We start from the raw sequence: 19,695 nt of genomic DNA, 5'->3' as shown, positions 1-19,695 counted from the left end.
CTGAATTGCTGGGCCCGGAACAATCTGGATTTGTTAAGGGTCGTTTCATCACAGACAATACTAGACTTCTGTTCAATGTCCTGTCCAGATCCTCAAGGTTCCAGGATTCGCTAGCGGCAATTGCTTTGGACGCCGAAAAAGCGTTTGACAGGGTAGAGTGGACTTTCCTTTTTTCCACCCTCAGATGGTTTGGGTTTGGTCCTAATTTTATCTCCTTTGTTTCTTTTCTGTACTCCAGTCCCAGAGCGGCGGTTTGCGCTAATGGTCTAGTCTCTTATTTTTTCAGCTTAGGTAGAGGAGTCCGTCAGAGTTGTCCCCTCTCCCCTTTCCTTTTTAACCTGGCCTTAGAACACTTCCTTTCAAAACTCCGCCAAAATCCTAATTTGCATGGTTTCCAAATATCACAAACAAACATCAAACTTGCTGCTTATGCGGATGATATCCTACACTTTATGTCCAACCCTGCCATTTCTATCCCCACATTTCTAACTGAAGTTCAAGAATATTCCCAAATTTCTGGCTATAAGTTGAATAATGACAAATGTGAAATCTTGCCCCTTACAAAATTTACCTTTAAACCTGATTTTGCTGCGTCCAACTTCACTTGGAGTCCTTCACATATTAAATACCTTGGTTTGTATATTACCCCTTCTCTCCCCGACACTGTCTCGTTGTGCCTTAATAAATGCACCCAAAAACTGTCCGATCTCACCTCCAGATGGCACCCACTTTACCTTTCCTGGTGGGGTCGCCTCGACACGATTAAAATGATGCTCTCCCCAATAGTTCTATACACTATCGCCAATATTCCAATATTCCGGTGCCTATTCCAGCTAAGTTTTTTAGGAAAATCAATACTGTCCTCTATTCTTTCCTCTGGTCTGGCAAAAAAGCGCGCATGTCCTTGTGCAGACTACGACTTCCCAAGTCAGAGGGTGGGGTTCACTTTCCAGATTTCCCCACTTATCACAAAGCGTTCCTTCTGCGACAAGCCTCCCTTTGGTTGCGGGATCCTGCTGAATCCTCCCCCTTATGGCTTGTTATTGAGCGTCTGTCCTTATCCCCCCTTACTTTTGCTGAGTATCTCTCGTTTTCTCGTAAGCTCCAGGCTATTTCCACTCCCATACATAAATTCACTACCAAACTTCTTCTTTCAGCTTCCCCAAGCCCCCCTCTTCTGTCGCTGAATTTCTCAATACCACCATTTGGTATAATAATAGTATCCTCATTAACCACAAACCCTTTTATTGGAAATCTTGGAGGCAGAAGGGCTTGATTTGGGTGTCCCATCTCTTTTCCGGTTCCGATTTCTTACCTTTCTCCGTTCTTAGCCAAAAGTTTGATCTCCCTCACTCTTTCACCCGTAAGTATCTCACACTCAAGAACGCAGTTATGTCCACCTACACCCAACTCTCTAACTCTCCCACTCAATCTGACCTTCCCAGCCCTACTCTGCACCTCCACTCCTTGCTATGTACTTATCCCACAGCCTCCTCAATTTACCACTCGTTCCACAAGACTCTCGCACCCAGGTCAAAATCCAAGGTAGAGGAACAGTGGGAGTCTGATTTTGGCATCTCCTGGCCCATTTCTCTTTGGGATAAGGTGTGGACCAAACTTCGTAAGTCGTCTAGGGCTGCTTCTCTCACACAAACCCTCTTTTTTTATCTATAATAGACTTCTCTTCTCACCCCACATGTTGAATAAGAGGTTTCCTCTAATACCTGACCTTTGTTGGTCCTGCTCGACACCTAAGGCTTCTCTTTTTCACATGCTCTTTTCCTGTACTGCTACGCACAACTTTTGGAAACAAGTTTGGGTCCAAATCAATGCCATATTTCATACTGCATTTCCCTTCTCCTTTGTTAATATCTTTTTAGGAAGTCTCTCTCCCTGTTGGGCAGACACTGATTTTAATATGCAAATTGTTGACTTATTGCTAGCTGTTGCTTTCCAGCAAATTACTGTTAATTGGAAAAATGTTGCTAATATTTCTTTTAGAGCATGGTGGTACAATGTATGTCATAATCACAGGCTAGATACTGTCTTTGTTTACCCCCTTAGTCTGGCCAAAAAGCGACAGGATCTTTGGCTCCCTGTGACCCTGTACCTTGATATTTGCGCTAAACGCTCATCTCACTTGCCTCCCTTTCAGCAGGAGGTCTCTAAACCTCCTTGATTGACCTTTTTGTTCCTTTGCATTTTTTATAATTCATTTATTGCACATTACCTCCAATACTGCTTTTTGTTACTTAGCCTCAATTATTTGTTATCTCTCAGTCTCATGTTTATTTTCACAGTCATGTTCTATTATATAGCTCATATTGCTGTTATGCTTTAGGTTTTCTTCTGTATCGACACCTTTATTTGTCTAATAAAATCTTTTGAACTTAAAAAAGACAAGTTCTAAGCCTGTCGCTAATTCAGGCAGAAAAGACCAACATAAGCATTTCATTTATATTACATCAAACCGTCTCACAAGATTGAACCATATTCTGTCTGTGGTCAGCTGAGTGTTTTCCGACAGGCTTTTACAATCCCACAAGTACTGCAAAGCAATGGGCACGCAATAGCCAGGAATGCAGAACGAACGTTTCAGAAAGCTGCAAGGTGCGGCACATGGGTTTGAAGAAGTTTCAATGCCACCTTTCTTATTAAAAATCCGAACACGCCTATCTCTCTGACGCTATGGTCTACAGTAGGAGAGGACTCACTATTGGCCCAGGGAAGATTTGTTTTGTCATCTGAATTAGGGGGGCCAGGGTTGGGAAGAGAAAACAGAGCTCTCACAGCTGGTCAATGATTCCATCCTAGAATTTTGGTGCATTTTGCCTGGAGATAGGTTGTCCCCCTTAAAGTCCATTCTCAGAAAAGCAAAAGCATCACCCTTCTGTACATCTGTAATCTGAAAAGGAAGACCTGGGAATTATATTATATGTGGCAAGGGCCTATGAACAATTGAACCTTGTAACATAACTAAAGCTGACAAAATAGAGGTGAAAGCAATATTACTCGAGCACTGCAGGGACTCAAGACTGAAAATCGAGCTAGCAAAACCCTCAGTTTTGAATTACTCTAGATCGTTAGCCACAGGCGAATCCCTCATGTAGCTATCCCTAGATCTTACACAATGGGAGCGTGCACTCCTTCTTTGTTTCAGGGCTGGTTCAATATATTGGTTCTTGTGATTTAAAAGTTTTATAGACCCAGAAGGGCATATAGCGTCCTTGTGTCCCTGTGACAATCGATCTGCACAATCACTTTTTCACATTATCTTTTTCTGCCATTTGTACATTATACCAGTAAGCATTTTCTGAAACCCTTGTTATGCACAACAGAGTTTCAGCACTGTAGAGTAGCCTTTGCTTCATTTGCAGTTTCTAGGTTTGCTTGAAATTTGCTATTATGTTTGTGCCTTCTTGAAAGCAGCTATTCAGGCTAGAACAACTATGATAGGATAATTGCCCTGCGGTCACTGCACTGTTGTACACTTCTCAAGCATATTTAATTATTATAAGCATGTTGAACGTTTCAAAATGACCAGACATGGGGGCGTGGCTAGGCGCCCGACGAGGATGGCGGCGCCGAGGTAGGTGCTCCGCTCGCATCGGAGTGTGCAGGCAGTATGCGCTCCTTCCAGGAGTTTCAAAAGGAGGATCCCGTCGTGGGATGCTGTCAGGCATGCCCTGAGTGCCTTTTCGCCATCGAGGCGGCTTTGCAGGAGTCTGGCTGCTCATTTTTATCTCGGTCGCGGCTCGGATTCGGCCGCGGCCGCCATTTTGTTTTCGCCGTGCTCGAACTCTCCTCAGCAGCGCGTTTCATCGCGCAATGGCCCCCAGCTGTTATGGTGACATTATAATGCTTCTAGCACCCCCAGCGGCATAATTGTTATGCACCAGCTCATACAGGTGACTTTTTATTTATTATAATGACTCTTTTATGACCCTAATGGACTTCCTTTATTTACCTCATATCAGGCAGCCATTTTAGGTCCCCAATTCGTTTCTCCTGGCTAATATTACTTGTTTTGCTCCCAGCTTGCACGTGTGCTCTTGGTGTTCCTGCATTTTACAGACGTGTCGATGGCTGACTGTTCTGGCAAAGTCTGCAAGCGCAACTACATTAAAAATTCCAAGCTTTTTACGGAATTAGCCCATTTAGAAGCCTCTCAGTCTCTCCCTTTTGGTGAAGTGTCGTCGAACATGGAATCCTCCTCACAATCTTCAACGAAGACGACGCCGAAGAGATTGAAAAAAGATCCGCCTTCGCCTCCCAAGTCCTCCTCAGTCATTTCGATGGAATTAATCCTTGAAGAGATACGGGCCTTGCGCCCGTTTATGGAAGAAACCAACGCAAAGTTGCAAGTCCTTACTGACAACTGGGCCTCATTGGATGAAAGAGTGTCATTGGTAGAGCGTGATGTCTCGTCTCTTCAGGATTCTGCTGCCAAGGTCACCCACATGCATACGCAGATTTCGTATCTCCAGAAGCAGGTGGAGGACTTGGAAAATCGCAACTGGCGCAATAATCTCCGCCTTTACGGCCTGGTGGAGGGCTGTGAGGGGAACGATCCTGTCAATTTCTTCAAGTCTTTTCTCCCCAAGATTTTACACTTGCCCGAGGATACTTCTCTAAACATCCAACGCGCCCACAGACTAGGTCGAGCTAACTCCTCTTCAGCCTCATCAGTAAAGCCCAGAGGGGCAATAATGTATTTTTTGGAATACACAGATCTGCTGAAAGTCCTCTCAGCTGCCAGAGCTTCTCCTCGTCTTGCATGGTCGGGCTCCACTTTGTTCTTTGCGCAGGATTATGCCAGAGCCACTGCGAATCGTCGTAAGGCCTTCTTGGACATGAGACCGGACCTCCGCTCCATTGGTGCCAGATACGGTCTCTTCCATCCTTGTTTGTTCAAAGTCACCTACAACAATAAGACTACGATCTATGAGGAACCTGCGCGCCTTCGAAGCTTCCTGAATTCCTGCGGCCATGCTGACATGGAGCTTTCTGGACCTTCTTCTTCTCTCCCAACATGACTTATTGCCGAAGTTGTATTATGATGTCCTCGCTCTTATGTTCGCTGGCTTTTCTCATTTAATGGATCTTATAATTTGCATGTTTCTCTTGTTGGGTCTTACTTTTCATTGAAATGTTTGTTATTCATGTTGTGGTTCCTTTTTATATTCCAATCATCACCTGTCCCATGACTTTGTCTCCTGTTGTTGTCTAACCTTATTACCATTCCTCCTTCACAGATCAATGTTCTGCGTTCCGCCTGTTCCTCCGGTTGGACGTCTCACTGACCCCGAGTGCATGCCTTCTCCAGTTGGCCCTACCTCCCTTCCCCGTCTTCACGTCCGTCCTTGCTTGTCTCTGTTCCTGATTGTATCCTCCCTAAGTTACCCCTTGTAAGTATTCTCCATTCTCCTTCTGTCGAGCTGGTTCTTGTTTTGTTTCTTTTGACTATGCTTATTCCTCGTTTACCTTCAGATTCATTGGCTAACTTTGACACTGTTGCCTTCCATTCTTTCCTCCTTGCTATTGCTCACATTGTCGATTTCCTATTCTTGAGCCTTTATCTCAGCATGTCTTTATTGGTTTTTCTTCTTTCTTTTTGTCTCTTCTCCTTTTCATGGGTTTTTCTTTCATTGGTTCTGGTTTTCATCTTTTTTGAAATTAAGCAACTGTTATGTCATTGAATATATTGTCATGGAATGTGAAGGGTATCAACTCTTCGATTAAGCGTCAACGGATTTTATCACATCTAGCCAAATTGAATGTTGATATTGCATTTATCCAGGAAACGCATTTAACTGATGTAGAATCTGCTAAGCTTAAACGTGGATGGGTGGGTGAACTATTCTATTTTCAGGGTGACGGCAAACGAAATGGTGTGGCAATCCTATGTCGCAAGTCTCTCCCCTTTCAGATCCTTACTCACGAATCGGATACCTCTGGTCGATGGGTTTATGCCAAGCTGTCACTCAGAGGTGTTCCAATTTCTCTGCTCAATGTATACGGCCCAACAACGGGTGAACCTTCTTTTTGGACTGATTTCTCTCCACTTTTAACAAAATTTGTGGACCATAATTTTATTTTGGCGGGGGATTGTAATCAACCTCTAGACCCCTTTGTCGATAGGGCGTCCACGACCCCCCACATTCCTAATAGACCTCACAAGTTGTTTAACCTTGCTATTTCACAGCATAAGTTAGTAGACTCCTGGCGCCTTTGTAATCCAAAGTTACGGGAGTACACTTTTTACTCTCCCTGTCACCATTCCCAGTCACGACTTGACTACATCTTTGTCTCACACAGCCTCGCTCAATCACTTCTTCACTCTGAGATAGGCCCAATACTACTTTCCGATCATGCCCCTGTTCTTACTAGTGTTGACATACTTCCTAAAATTGATGCCCCCAGAAGATGGCGATTTAATAACTCCCTCCTCGCCGATCCCAAGTTTACAACCTCTTTTACCTCCTTTTTTGACGAATATTTTTTGATTAATACAGACGATGCCCTCCCTGATCACATTATCTGGGATGCTTTTAAAGCAGCTGCACGTGACTTTATTATTCGTTATGTGGCAGATAAACGCAAGACTGCGCGTAGCTTCACCAAACAGCTCCTTTCTGACATCAAGAAATTGGAACATGCCTACTTTACATCTCATTCTGCCGACAGCTTGAATGCCCTTGTTGCTGCCAAAATGAAATTCAATGAGAAGTCCACGGAGGACGCCTCTCTGTACTTGCTGAAGTCTTCTGCTAAATTCTATGGGAGAAGGAATAAAGCAGGGAAGCTCCTAGCTAATTATTTGAAGATCAAACATAATAAGTTAAATATTGAATCTGTGTATGACCTTGATGACACCTTGAAACACACGGATGCAGATATTCTCGCTGAATTCTCACGCTTTTATAAGTCTTTATATACATCTGAAACTCAATCCTCTCCCAGCTCCCTTGCTAATTTTTTCTCCACCATTCACACACCACCTAATTTTCCCCCTGATCTTTCCTCCCTAGAATCTGACGTCACACAAAAGGAATTGTTCACTGCACTGCAACATCTCAAACCCAATAAAGCTCCTGGCCCTGACGGTTTTACCGTCGAATTTTACCTCCATTTCTCTAAGTTATTGATTCCACGGCTTCATTCCCTTCTTCACACTTTTGTTGATCGCGGCGCCTCTTCGGGGACCTTTTCGGATGCCCACATTTGCCTAATACCTAAGCCTGGGAAAGATGTAAAATATTGCAAAAACTACAGGCCCATATCCTTAGTCAATATTGACTACAAACTATTCGCAAAAGCGCTAGCGATCCGATTAGATCACCTTCTCCCCGATCTTCTAGGCGAAGAACAATCTGGGTTTGTCAAGGGCCGACATATTACAGACAACACCAGACTTTTATTCAATATCCTGTCAAAGTCCTCCCGTTGTCAACACTCACTGGCAGCGATTGCCCTTGACGCCGAAAAGGCGTTCAATCGGGTCAAATGGCGCTATCTCTTTCACACCCTTACCTGGTTTGGTTTTGGCCCTAGATTTATTTCCTTAGTTTCCCTGTTATATTCTCACCCCAGAGCTGCTGTCTTTGCGAATGGTCAAATCTCCTCTTATTTTGATTTAGGTTGAGGCGTTCGCCAGGGTTGCCCTTTGTCCCCCTTTCTTTTCAACCTTGCTTTAGAGCCGTTCCTGTCCAAATTGCGTCAAAACCCTGCTATTCGTGGTTTTCAGATGGCAGATTCTCACATTAAACTTGCTGCTTATGCGGATGATATTTTACTTTTTCTCTCTAACCCTGCAGAATCTATTCCGGCTTTTCTGAACGAAGTCCGAAATTACTCCTCTATTTCTGGGTATAAACTTAACCATGACAAATGTGAGATCCTTCCCCTAACCAAATTTACTTTCAAACAGGACTTCAGCGACTCTCAGTTCACTTGGTGTCCTTCCCATATCAAATGCCTGGGTTTATATATCACCCCCTCTGTTTCGGACACTGTCGCTTTATGTATGTCCAAATGCGCACAAAAGATTGCTGACCTCACTGTAAGGTGGCATCCCTTATACCTGTCCTGGTGGGGTCGTCTTGACACTATTAAAATGATGCTCTCCCCTATCATCCTTTATACACTTTCTAATATTCCTGTACCCATCCCACTGAAATTCTTTAAAAGGTCAACTCAACGTTATCTTCATTTTTATGGAATTCTAAAAAACCCAGAATGTCTCTTGCCAGACTGATCCGTCCCGCCTCTGAGGGTGGTGTCAATTTCCCTGACTTCCCTGCTTATCAGAAGGCCTTTTTGTTACGCCAAGCTTCCCTCTGGTTGCAAGATCCCGCTTCTCCTTGTCCTCTATGGACTAAGGTTGAACGCGCTCTCCTTTCTCCGTTTTCTTTCGCAGAATATCTTGCTTTTTCCCGCAAACCCTCTTTGCTCCCTACTTCTATTCATAAATACACCCTTAAGCTTTTACTGTCTGCTACACCCGGTCCCCCTACAACTGTCACTGATTTCCTTTCTTCTACCATTTGGCATAATAAATTTCTCTTAATTGGTTGCAAGCCCTTTTATTGGAAATCTTGGAGAAGCCGAGGATTGATTTGGATCTCGCAGCTCTTTTCTGGTTCTACCTTCCTCTCTTTTCCTGATCTTCGTTCTTCCTTTGATTTGCCTTTATCCTTTCTCTCTAAGTATCTTCTACTCAAGACTGCGGTTTTGGAGGTTTATAAGCGGCTCTCGGTTTCTCCTCCCTCTCCTGCTTCGTCCACCCCCATTTCTCAACTTCACTCTATCTTGCGTACTACTCCCAAAGCATCCTCTATTTATAAGCACCTTCATACACACGAGCTCCCCAGACCTAAATCCAAGGTTGAATCTCTGTGGGAATTGGATCTTGGAATAACCTGGCCGGTATCTTTATGGGATAAAATTTGGACAAAAATCCGTAAAACTTCTAGAGCAGCTTCCTTGATACAATCCTTATTTTTTTTTATAACAGACTACTTTACACTCCTTCCACACTACACAAGCGATTCCCCAGTACCTCAGACAATTGCTGGTCGTGTGGCTCTCCTAATGCTACATTACCTCATATGCTATTTCTTTGTAAACATGTGCATGATTTTTGGCTACAGGTATGGGCTCAAGTCAATGTTATCTTCCACACTTGTATTCCCTTTTCTCTCACTCAACTTTTCTTGGGTAGTTTATCCCCTAGTTGGGACAATGTAGATATGCATGTTCGTATTGTTGATTTGCTATTTGCCATTGCTTTTCAGCAGATCACGGTTAATTGGAAAAATGCGACCAATATTTCCTTCAAAGCGTGGTGGTACAATGTCTGTCACAATCATAGACTTGACAATGCTTTTGTTTCTTCTGTTCACTCAGCAACCAAACGTGCAGACTTATGGCACCCCATTACGTTATATTTAGATAATTGTGTTGCTCATTTCTCTCGTCCATCGCCTGCTCAACAAGAAGTTCCTAAACCCCCATGATGCCCTTCTAATGTCCATAACTTTTCAACTATACTGTTTTGTCTTTACTCTTTTTTTGTACTTAGATGTTTAGTCATGATTGATGCAATCTCTTTGCTTCTTTTAGCTTGCCCATGAATATTATTATTTTGTTGTAGTCTCTCTTTCACAAATTTTAATTTGTTGTAAACCCTCTCTGACATGTTGTATTCTGCAATCCCCTTCCTTCCCCTCCCTCCCCTCTCCCCTCCATACCTGATATTCTGTATTGCATTCTCATTTTCCTTTGCTTAATAAAATTCTTTTAAACTTAAAAAAAAAAAAAAAAAATGACCAGACATGATGTTATGCTTTAGAGGATATTACCTGTTTGTTCAGTTTAAGTTCAGGAAGATATACGTGCTGTACTGACTTTTAATCGCTGGTGTAAAGTAGAGGTGCCTCTTTCAATTACAGCGACAAAGGGGATTACATAGCGGACCCTTTTTTGAGTTTTTTGTTTCCCTCTTTTTCCGGCCCCAACTGGATATGATATGAGTGTTTTGGCACCTCAAATTCCTGAATATGAACTGCATGGTCGTATGTCGTTTTGAACCTGTCATCTGCTGAATCATGTAGTTTTTCAGAGCATTTTTCTTTTAAACCATTTTAATCAATTGCTTAATAGTTTTAACTCTTACGTGTTGGGATGAATTTGTATTGTATTTTTAATACACTTTTATGGCCTTATCAGACCGAATAAAGATTTGAAATTGAATTGACTGGTTTACCCGTTTATGTATCCTGCTTTACCCACTCTGTCTAGAACTGGAAAGGAGATGTGTTTTGACTGTCTGTTGTTATAGTGAAGAATTCTTGTCTGCTCGCCCAACAGTATTTGCAGCTGAATATTTTCCAAGCCTGGTAGTGTCAGGCTCTTGCTAATCGCAACTTTGAGAATTTCCTTCTGTGGCTGGAGAGTACAAATATCTCATTGACAGAAGATGATGTTTGTTGTAACCACTTGGAATTTTTTTGTTGCTCTGAAACAGAAATTGTTAGAACTGCTCTTTAACTGACAAATGTGAACTGAGGGTCTGAAAAACCAGTCCTTATGAAATTACTTTTTGTCAAGTTAGTGATTCTAGAAGAACACTTTTGTTCCAAAGTTTGGAAAAGGTTTGTATTATTGTAGAACTGAGATAAGGCATCAATATTATCTGCAAAGGAGACAATGTTAGAAGCTTTCCTTTTATGGGTTTACCTATTCAGTCATTTTAATTTAGCTTTTTATCATTTTCTCATACGTACATATGAATTAAATAAAAAATATTTTCACAGTATACACAGCCTAATTTTAATGTCGGGTTTGAGTATATTAAAAATTATCTGACCTCAAGGAAACCATTCTTGGCCAAACCTGCTAATCATGTCCCATGCAGTATGCAGAGAACCTCATCAACTGCAAGGAAGACACTTTCAATTTTTCACATTTTATGTATTTCGATTAGGGTAAGAGTGAGCAGCTGTTTCCTGAACTTTCATGCAAAACATATTGGCTTCATCCCCATTTCCAATTTTAATTTTTTTAACGTTATTCTTCCTTATAAGGTTGGCCTATACGTTAATTTAATCTATTCTTTTTTAATACATTTTCTTTTGTTTTAGATAGGAATTGCGCAAATGCCATATGCAGTTATGATGAAAAAGGACATGATGGATCTGCCAGTTTACAATAGTGAGGCACAGGAACCGCGTTGAAACTAGTTTAACTGTGTAAGACCTGTTTGAGGGGGCACTGGTTAAGCAGGTGACAATAGGCATTAACTGTGTGCGTTTGGGTTGTTTCCCTCTGTTGTCCTGTGGGATCCATCTTGCTATTGCTCTAGAAACTGGGTCAGGTACAACGCCTTCAGCACTTGAGAATCAGTGGTAACAAAAACAAACAGTAATAGGCATCTCAGTGAGGTAGTGTAGTGGTTTTTGAGAGCTCAAAACACAAAAATCACCCTGGAGCACAATAAATGATTGCCCAATCCAATGATTTACTTTTTAAAAGAAAAGTGCTTTGATACAAACACAAAATGACACACTACACAAAATGTCAGTGCACACACACATTTCAGTGAACTGAGCACTGAGGCTACCACTTCTCTAGCTGCTATCTACTCTTTTTCTCCAGGTTCCCTCCTCTTCTAAACTAGGCAGCACTCCCCTCCGTGTAAGAATGTCTCCATTAGCTTCAACCACTTCCGTTGCAGATGATCTCACTCTAGTATATTTAATTTGATCAATTAAACATACTTCTCATAATTCTTTGGTTTCACAGCTCTCTGAAATGCATAGCTGAGGTATGCAGTCAAGCTGTGACAGCATGTAGTCTCTCTCCTGCTTTTGATTGACGTGACACAGCATCCCTCAGTTCAGGTGTGGTTGCGGTGCGGGGTTGCAGCTGGGGCCAACTTCATATAACCACCATCTAGGAATTTCCACTAACCAGCAGTTGTAGTAGTTCTGCAGAGTGGGTATGGTCATGGGCGTTTACCTGCCTGTTTCTGGGTCCCGCGCTCTCCATGCCACTGGAATCAAGCTATCCTGGCTGAAGAGGGGTGAAACCCCGAAACCGGTCCTAGGATGCTTGTTTCCAGTCCAGGGAGGACATGGCTTGGACTGTTCCCATGAGCCACAGGGTCAAACTAATTTGCATATGGCTGGGTTCAAACTGGAATGGCAGGGTGAGCAAAAAAACGATTGATTTAGGCCCAGATCTCTGTACTGGGGTGAATGTATGACATTGTTCTGCATTCAGTCCATCAACTGTTGTTTTTGCATTTGTCACCTTGAGTGGGACGGGTAAGCCCAGACGTGGGTCCCGTGCTCTCCATGCCACTGGAATCAAGCTATCCTGGCTGAAGAGGGGTGAAACCCTGAAACCGGTCCTAGGATGCTTGTTTCCAGTCCAGAGAGGACCTGGCTTGGCAGTTCGGGCTGGACTGTTCCCATGAGGCACAGCGTCAAGACTGATTTGCATATGGCTGGGTTCAAACTGGAATGGCACGGTGAGCAAAAAAACAATGGATTTAGTCCCATATCTCTGTACTGGGGTGAATGTATGACATTATGCAGCATTCTGTCCATCAACGTCTGTTTTAGCACTTGCTTCTGGGTGATCGTCATGGTGTGAAAGTAAACAAATCACAGGAGTGTTCCCGTATACTCAGTTGAGACCTGGGTATTCTATGTATTACAAATGACAATGTCTCAACAGATAACAACAAAGGACAAATTCAGAGGAATGCACAATAGCTGCATAAATGAAGAGACAGGGAGGCAATAATGGTTGTTGCACGAAATACACAGAGCAGTCAATATTACAAAGAAAGGGTAAAAAATAAATCAATGATAGCACAACAATAGATGTACATGTAACCTGTACGTACTTGTGCACATGGGTGCTCGTGAGAGAAACAAAGTGAGCAGCGCAAGTGACAAGTGAAACAGCTAGAAAATGGCACAAAGGGAACACAAATGATGATATATACAAAAACGTTCAAATTCATTTACATGAGTTTTTAGGTAATAGGTAATTTGCTGAACCACAGAGGTTGCACCATGGAAATTTGTGCTGGGGAGTCAACTGCGTTTCGACCTGTAGTTAGTTCAGGTCATCTTCATGACAAGGTTACAGGATTTTTTAAGTGCTTCATAGTAGTGGTGGTACTGTCACAGAACGATCAAGTGATGCACCCTAGAGTAGGTGTTCTAGGGTGAGCACGTTCAGCAGCTGAGGCTGTGCCAATGAAGGAAACAATGAAAGCAGTATAATGAATGTCGGCAATTCAGTGAGGAATCATAATTAATCCAGCAAAGGAGCCAAGAGGCATAGTCAGAGGGGCATTAGGTGTCTGGAACCATCGTTAAGGGAAGATGTTTGGTCACGGAGGCTGTTGAGTAGGCTTATACTGGGAAAAGGTCATTGAAAACCGTCGTGGAGACGAGGATGTCCGGTGTCGGAGACTGTGGTGTGTAAGTAAGGAAATTGGTATGTGAAGGTCGGTCTGGAGCAGTGAGATCCCCAGGGTATTCTAGCCGCTTCTGCATGAGTCTGAGTAGAGGTCATGGTGTGAAGGCACAAATCAAAAGCTCCACTCCCTGGGTCGAAGCCGCACAGGATGAGCTGTGGTTGCACTTTATGGTCATAGTGGCACAGGATGAGCTACGCTTGCACTTTTTGGTCACAGCAGCACAAGATGATCCACTCTCGTACGTCTCTGGTCACAGTGATATGGATGAGCCTCGATTACACTTCTCTTGGTCGGAGCAGCACAGGATGTCTTAGCCAAATCAGCACACAAACAGCCACAGTCCTGTGGTTCCCAAATAGAACGGCCACTCGTAGAGCCTGATGCCCTCCAACACGTGGGGCATGCAAATCTTTCTTCTCCATCCTCCTTCCTCTGGCAGACTCCACACGCAGTCGGGTCTTACTAGTTATAGCTCTTCCTGGAAAGTCACACCTGCTGCAGGGTTGGCAGGCTCTCACCACACAAGTAAGCTTATAGACACCTAATGGGCCTGGCCATCTCTGCAGGGTCATCTCCAAACTTTTTGTCTTAGCCCTTTTGTTTTCTGAACCTGTTTTTATTGGTCTTCAGGACTCTGTGTACTTTACAACTGCTAACCTGTACTAAAGCACACGTGTTCTCTACTTTAAACATGGTGAAATTGGCTTACACCCAATTGCCACATTTAATTTACTTTCTAATTCCTAGTGAAGTGGTACTACAGGTACCCAGGGCTGGTAAATAAAATGGTTCTAGTGAGCCTGCAGCACTGAGTGTGTCACCTACTTAAGTAGCCTTTCAAATCATCTCCCGGGCCTGCCATTGCAATATGTGCGTGCAGTTGTAAAAACTACCATTTTGACCTGGTTAAATAAATCTTTTGCCAGGCCTAAAAGTTATTTTTATTCAATATCGCATCCCTGGTGTAAGCCCTAAACATCCCACAGAAAAGGAAAATCAACCGATCTGCAAACTGCTTTAGTAGTGCTCAGACGAGTCACAACATGAGCTTAGCAACACTCCGGTCACTATATATATATAGCTAATCAAAATGCAGTAATTCAATCAAAGAATATACATTCAAATAGATCACAAGAAGTAAACAAAAAATGTGTTCTTATTTTTAGTCATATAAATACAATCAAGACTAAGTATTATGTAATCATGCCACAATGATTAATAAGAAGAGAAACACTAGGACCTATGCCCTAGACAGGAGGTGCACTACTGTTGATCACTCTACGAGTGTATACCAGATTATTTTCCACTGGTGAACTATGCATTGGGACTTGTGTAATCTACGCAGGAATTATTTGAACATCATTTGAAGTCATGTGGAATGGATTTCCTATGAACCACCTGCGTTTACATAATAAACTGTGAAGGAGTTATATCCAGGGTCTCAGGGATGATTTATTGATGGACTTTTGTACATTGGAATGTTGCTTTTATTTTGAGTTTAACATGTACAGTGTTTAAACTAGTTCACCAGTGGAAAATAATCTGGTATACACTCGTAGAGTGATCAACAGTGGTGCACCTCCTATCTAGGTCCTAGGTCCTAGTGTTTCTCTTCTTCATGAATTGGGTGGCTGGGCGGAACCATCCCGGGGGGTGCACACTTCATAAATTACATTTGTTTCTCCTGTACACATTGTATGATCTTTTTGTTAAGAGTGCAACACAGCTGTTTTTGTGTTTTTCCTCAATGAATAATAAAGCATGAAAAATAACACCAAGACATGAACAGTGTCAACATATCTGTTCTCACACTTCCACACATACCGCATTCATACCACGGACAATTAACACATCTAAAAACAACACACAAAAAAGATACCTTTAGGAAAAACATCCTTATACAACATTCAGGGCACAACCCAGGATAAAAAGTTTGCTTGTGCAAGGCTAGATCAGTCTCAGTGTATTAAACGGAAATCTATAACAAACAGATATTATTCACAAAGCTGTGTTGTCACAATTAAGGTTAGTCCGCATCCTAAGAGAATACAATTCTGAGTGGCTAATATGTATTATCGCTGCGACAAGCGTATTGTATAACATTTCTGTTTGAGGTGGTCTCCACAAAGTGCTCCAACGCACGTTTCTGTATTGATCTATTAAAGAGGTTTCACCTTCTTCAGGGCGCTAAAAACATTGGAGAATCAGAGAGTCTTGGTGTCAAACAGTAGACAAATTCTGAAAATAAAAATGATAAATAAGGTCGTGAGCGGAGTGACTTGGCTCATGTAATATAAAAACGAACAGAGCGATAGACAAAGGAATGGGGAGATAGTAGAAAGACGCTTGTGACAGGACTACAAGTTTAATTTGTGCGGAAAGTGCCAAGAGTGTCCAATATGCGACATAGCATAGAACTCCTTCTCACCAGTAAACCGAGTAATGACAAGTGAAGTACAAAACATACACCATGCATTCCCCTCAATATGTGCCAACGGGGATAGCGGTTATTAGATACCGAAAGATGTGAGTGAATAAAGGCTATGAACCCAATGTCTGACAGTGGATGACCGCAGACACAATAGGTATGCAGGTCTCTATGGGTGCCATGCATATACGGGTTCCAAGGAACCAGGTACTTACCTGTCCAAGGTTTGAGGTCAAGAGATGTAGATACTTTCAGAGGTAACCAAAATAAGTAAGGAACGGCCAAAACAGAAAAGGCTCCTGGAACAAGCATAATAAGGGAAGATGAAAATGCTCTTACAAATATTGCAACCAGTACAGCCTAACAAAGAGGGTAGGTCCCAGCTCACATACCTTAGAGGAATCCCGCAAGTAGCGGTCCTCATAGTGGTTGTAGGGGAACCGAGGTTTAACAATAATACACGTTGGGGAGATAGAACGTCTAGAGATGTCCTCCAACCATCAAATGGAATGGACATTGTTTTTAGGTAAATGTATAACACAATCTACAGAGAAAAGAATAAGATGTCTCAGAACTGGACAAGATCCAGAAACTGGTTCCCATGAAGTATAGTTCGGGACGGGTTTCACAGCATACAGCACTATCTATGGCAATACCCACAACCCTTGATGAGAGTGCACAATTAAACTTTCAGGAGAACGAATACAACCGATAAACGGCTAGTAACAGCTTGTTTAGTACTCTGTGTGCTGGCGTACTGTGACCGGGATAAGCTTTCATAGATCTAAGTCCCGGAACTGATATTGAAACAGATCAGGAGCTGTCTAAATGTAGTGATCTAATGGGCTAGAACCTGAATCGAGCGCAGCACTACTGGGCACATAAGGAGATTAAAGTACTCGCACTGGCCTGTTCACCCAAAAAATTAATGGAAAGAACAAAACCCAGTCCAACAGATGCTTACAGTCCATGTCGACAATGGAAAGCTCAGCTCATGACAGAATGCGGCGCAGACTTAGCGATAACAAACAGTCATGGCAGAGTTTGCGGCATCAGTCAGCATTTATTTAAAACTAAGCGTGCCTCCCCCAGAAATTAGTGCATGCATAGGGTTGTTGGCAGAAATAGAGAAAGAGCCTTGTATCGGCCGGTCTCGTGTAGCGCCATATTGGAGTGAAAGCTGGCTCCAGACAAAACACAGTTAAGAAACACTAAAGGATCCAAGATTGATTAATGGGGAGGGAAAGGTACCCAGTACTAATGCCTAAAGAAGCCTTACCAGGCAATGAAACAAGGGCTCAAACCATATGTAAAATGTAGGGAGAGATTTATACAATATGTACGAAGGCATTAGCAAATATGATTTTACTTAACATCCCACAGGACAGAGTGCATTGTATTTAAAGTGTTGGACATGTACTTTTAAGTTTTACATGTCCTGGCAGTGAAAAACACATTAATTTTACACTATTGCAAGGCCTACCTTTCCTATAAGATAACATTGGGTAAACTTATTATAATTGATAAGTGATAAGGTTTGTGTGGGAGCAGGTAGGAATGTCATGTTTGGTCTCTGAGGAATTGTAAATTAAAATAATTCTTAATTGTAAAGTCAGCTTTCCAGTCAAAATTATGAAAATGCACGTTTAGAAAGTTGCCATTCTCCTGTCCTACCCATTTGGTGCCTGCATCCAGCTTCTTGGTCACATGACTAGGTGCAGTGGGCAGTACTCTTTGTGCATTCCTTCTAGACAGTACCACAATGGAGGGTATGGGTGTTGGCGGAATGTTCATCCTGGCTTTAGGGGGGGCCAGAGTTGTATCGTACCACACTTGCACTTAAAAGATTGTGACCCAAATCACTCACCGAGGATTTCACACTAGCCTATTGTGCCCCAGGCAGATGGAGACCAGGGCAGGGAGGCAGGAAATTCCATAAACATCTGCAGCAGGAAACTCCAGAAGCTTCTCCCACATCAAAGTGAGCATTATGTATAAAAAGAGGACCCTCAGACCCACTCCAGTATACTCCGGTACCTGTGGATACTACAGAACGTCTACACCCTGTTGCCCTACTGCTTGGAGCCTGCCATGCTTTCTGAGAAGCAAGAATTGACCTGCTCCCTTCACCCCTGGATGAGTGACTCCTAGTGTCAGGAGACTGACCTCCTGTTCTGAACTACAGGACATAAGCTCCAGATTTCTCCCTGCATCTGCCCACCTGACCTGCCCTGCCCTGCTGCCTGGACCTGCTGGCTCAACTTACAACTGGAACTGCATGTGCCCTGCTGATTTCTGCAGAAGTGAGACCCTGACCCTTAGCTGGCAAACGGAATGCTATCCTCTGAATCAAAAAGGAGACATCCTGAAGTTTTGGGCTCCCTGCAACTGCGAAAAGGCCCGTTCGTACCAAGATCTTGCTGCCAGTGCCTACCACCAAAGCAGAATTCAGGTGAACCACCAGCCAAGAGCGTCTGGCAATGCATGTTGTGCACTTCACACTACAGCATTGACAGTCCGCAGTGACCACCAATGACAATCTCCAGCAATGACCATCCATGATGCTCTCCCTGTTTCGCTCAGCCTCCTCTACTGCGGATGGAACTCTTCGCTCTGGACTTCAAAAGATAACGTTTTCAGTGGGACTAACTTGGTCTCTGTATCTGGCATGCACTCCATCACAGTTGGCTTGAACTTGTGACTTTCACCCAGTCTTGTAAAACCATATAACAACGAGTAGTGCTTTGTGCTTTTAGGCACTATATTTACACTAGATCTTTGAAATTGCATATCTCCCGTTCTAATGATTGGAGATTTGTCATTTTGGTGTCAAATAATGAATACAATGTTATTAAATTAGTCTTGTGTTGTGTTCTCACTTTATTGTTGTTTGCTTGGTTCATAAATCCACATTGCATTACATTATTCCTGACTGTTTTTGTGTCAAGCCACTAGAGGGTTAAGCACAGGTTCATTTTGGTGACGTTTTGTGGTTCACCCTGCTTGAGAAGGGTTCACAACCCCTCAAGCAACAACCCAATATCTCACAACACCTCAGGTCAGATGAAAAGCATCTTTTAGCAAGGCAAGACTTCAGGTGGTGTTCCCTCACCTCTAGGAAGCTGGTTCTCAGGCTCTGATTGCACAGCAGTCCTCTTAGAACTCTGCAGTGCACTTGTCAGGTGAGATGTCACAAACTCTCTTCTTAGACTCCTTAATTACCCTCTCTTAATTGTGAATTCTCAAACAACAGAGAATATTGATCAGGACCAGGGAAGAGGGTCTTGATTCTGGAGGCACTTGATGTATTTGAGGAAGTTGAAACTTTTAATGTAAATTTCATCACACAATACTATCGAAACACAATAAATACTATTATAAAAATGCAAAATGAGTTAGACGTTGTGCCTTTATGTATGTTGCTTATTTTCTTCAGAAAGGTTTAATTTCTATTGTTCTCCACTTACTAGCCCGCGCTATTCTTTTATTCTGCGCTCTATCCCTTTAAGAAAATAAATGCTTGTCATAAAATAGTGATTTAATGTTATAATCGAACTCTAGGGCTTGACTGTTTGTAAAATGTGCTGTTTCCTGAAAAAGTGTATTTGATATTTCTTCACACAATATGATGTCTCTGTATTTAGAATATTTTATTTGCCACATACAAATAATGAACATGTGAAATAATTAAAAGAAAATGCTTTCTGCAGCTCACATTTTGTGATCTATCCAGGAAATTCCAGAATTTAAATGTTTATTTCTTAGA

This window comes from Triturus cristatus, chromosome 1_1 (genome assembly GCF_964204655.1).
Source record: "Triturus cristatus chromosome 1_1, aTriCri1.1, whole genome shotgun sequence".
Classification (NCBI taxonomy): Eukaryota; Metazoa; Chordata; class Amphibia; order Caudata; family Salamandridae; genus Triturus; species Triturus cristatus.
The sequence above is the reverse complement of the archived record's forward strand: the minus strand, read 5'-3'. Positions refer to the sequence as shown.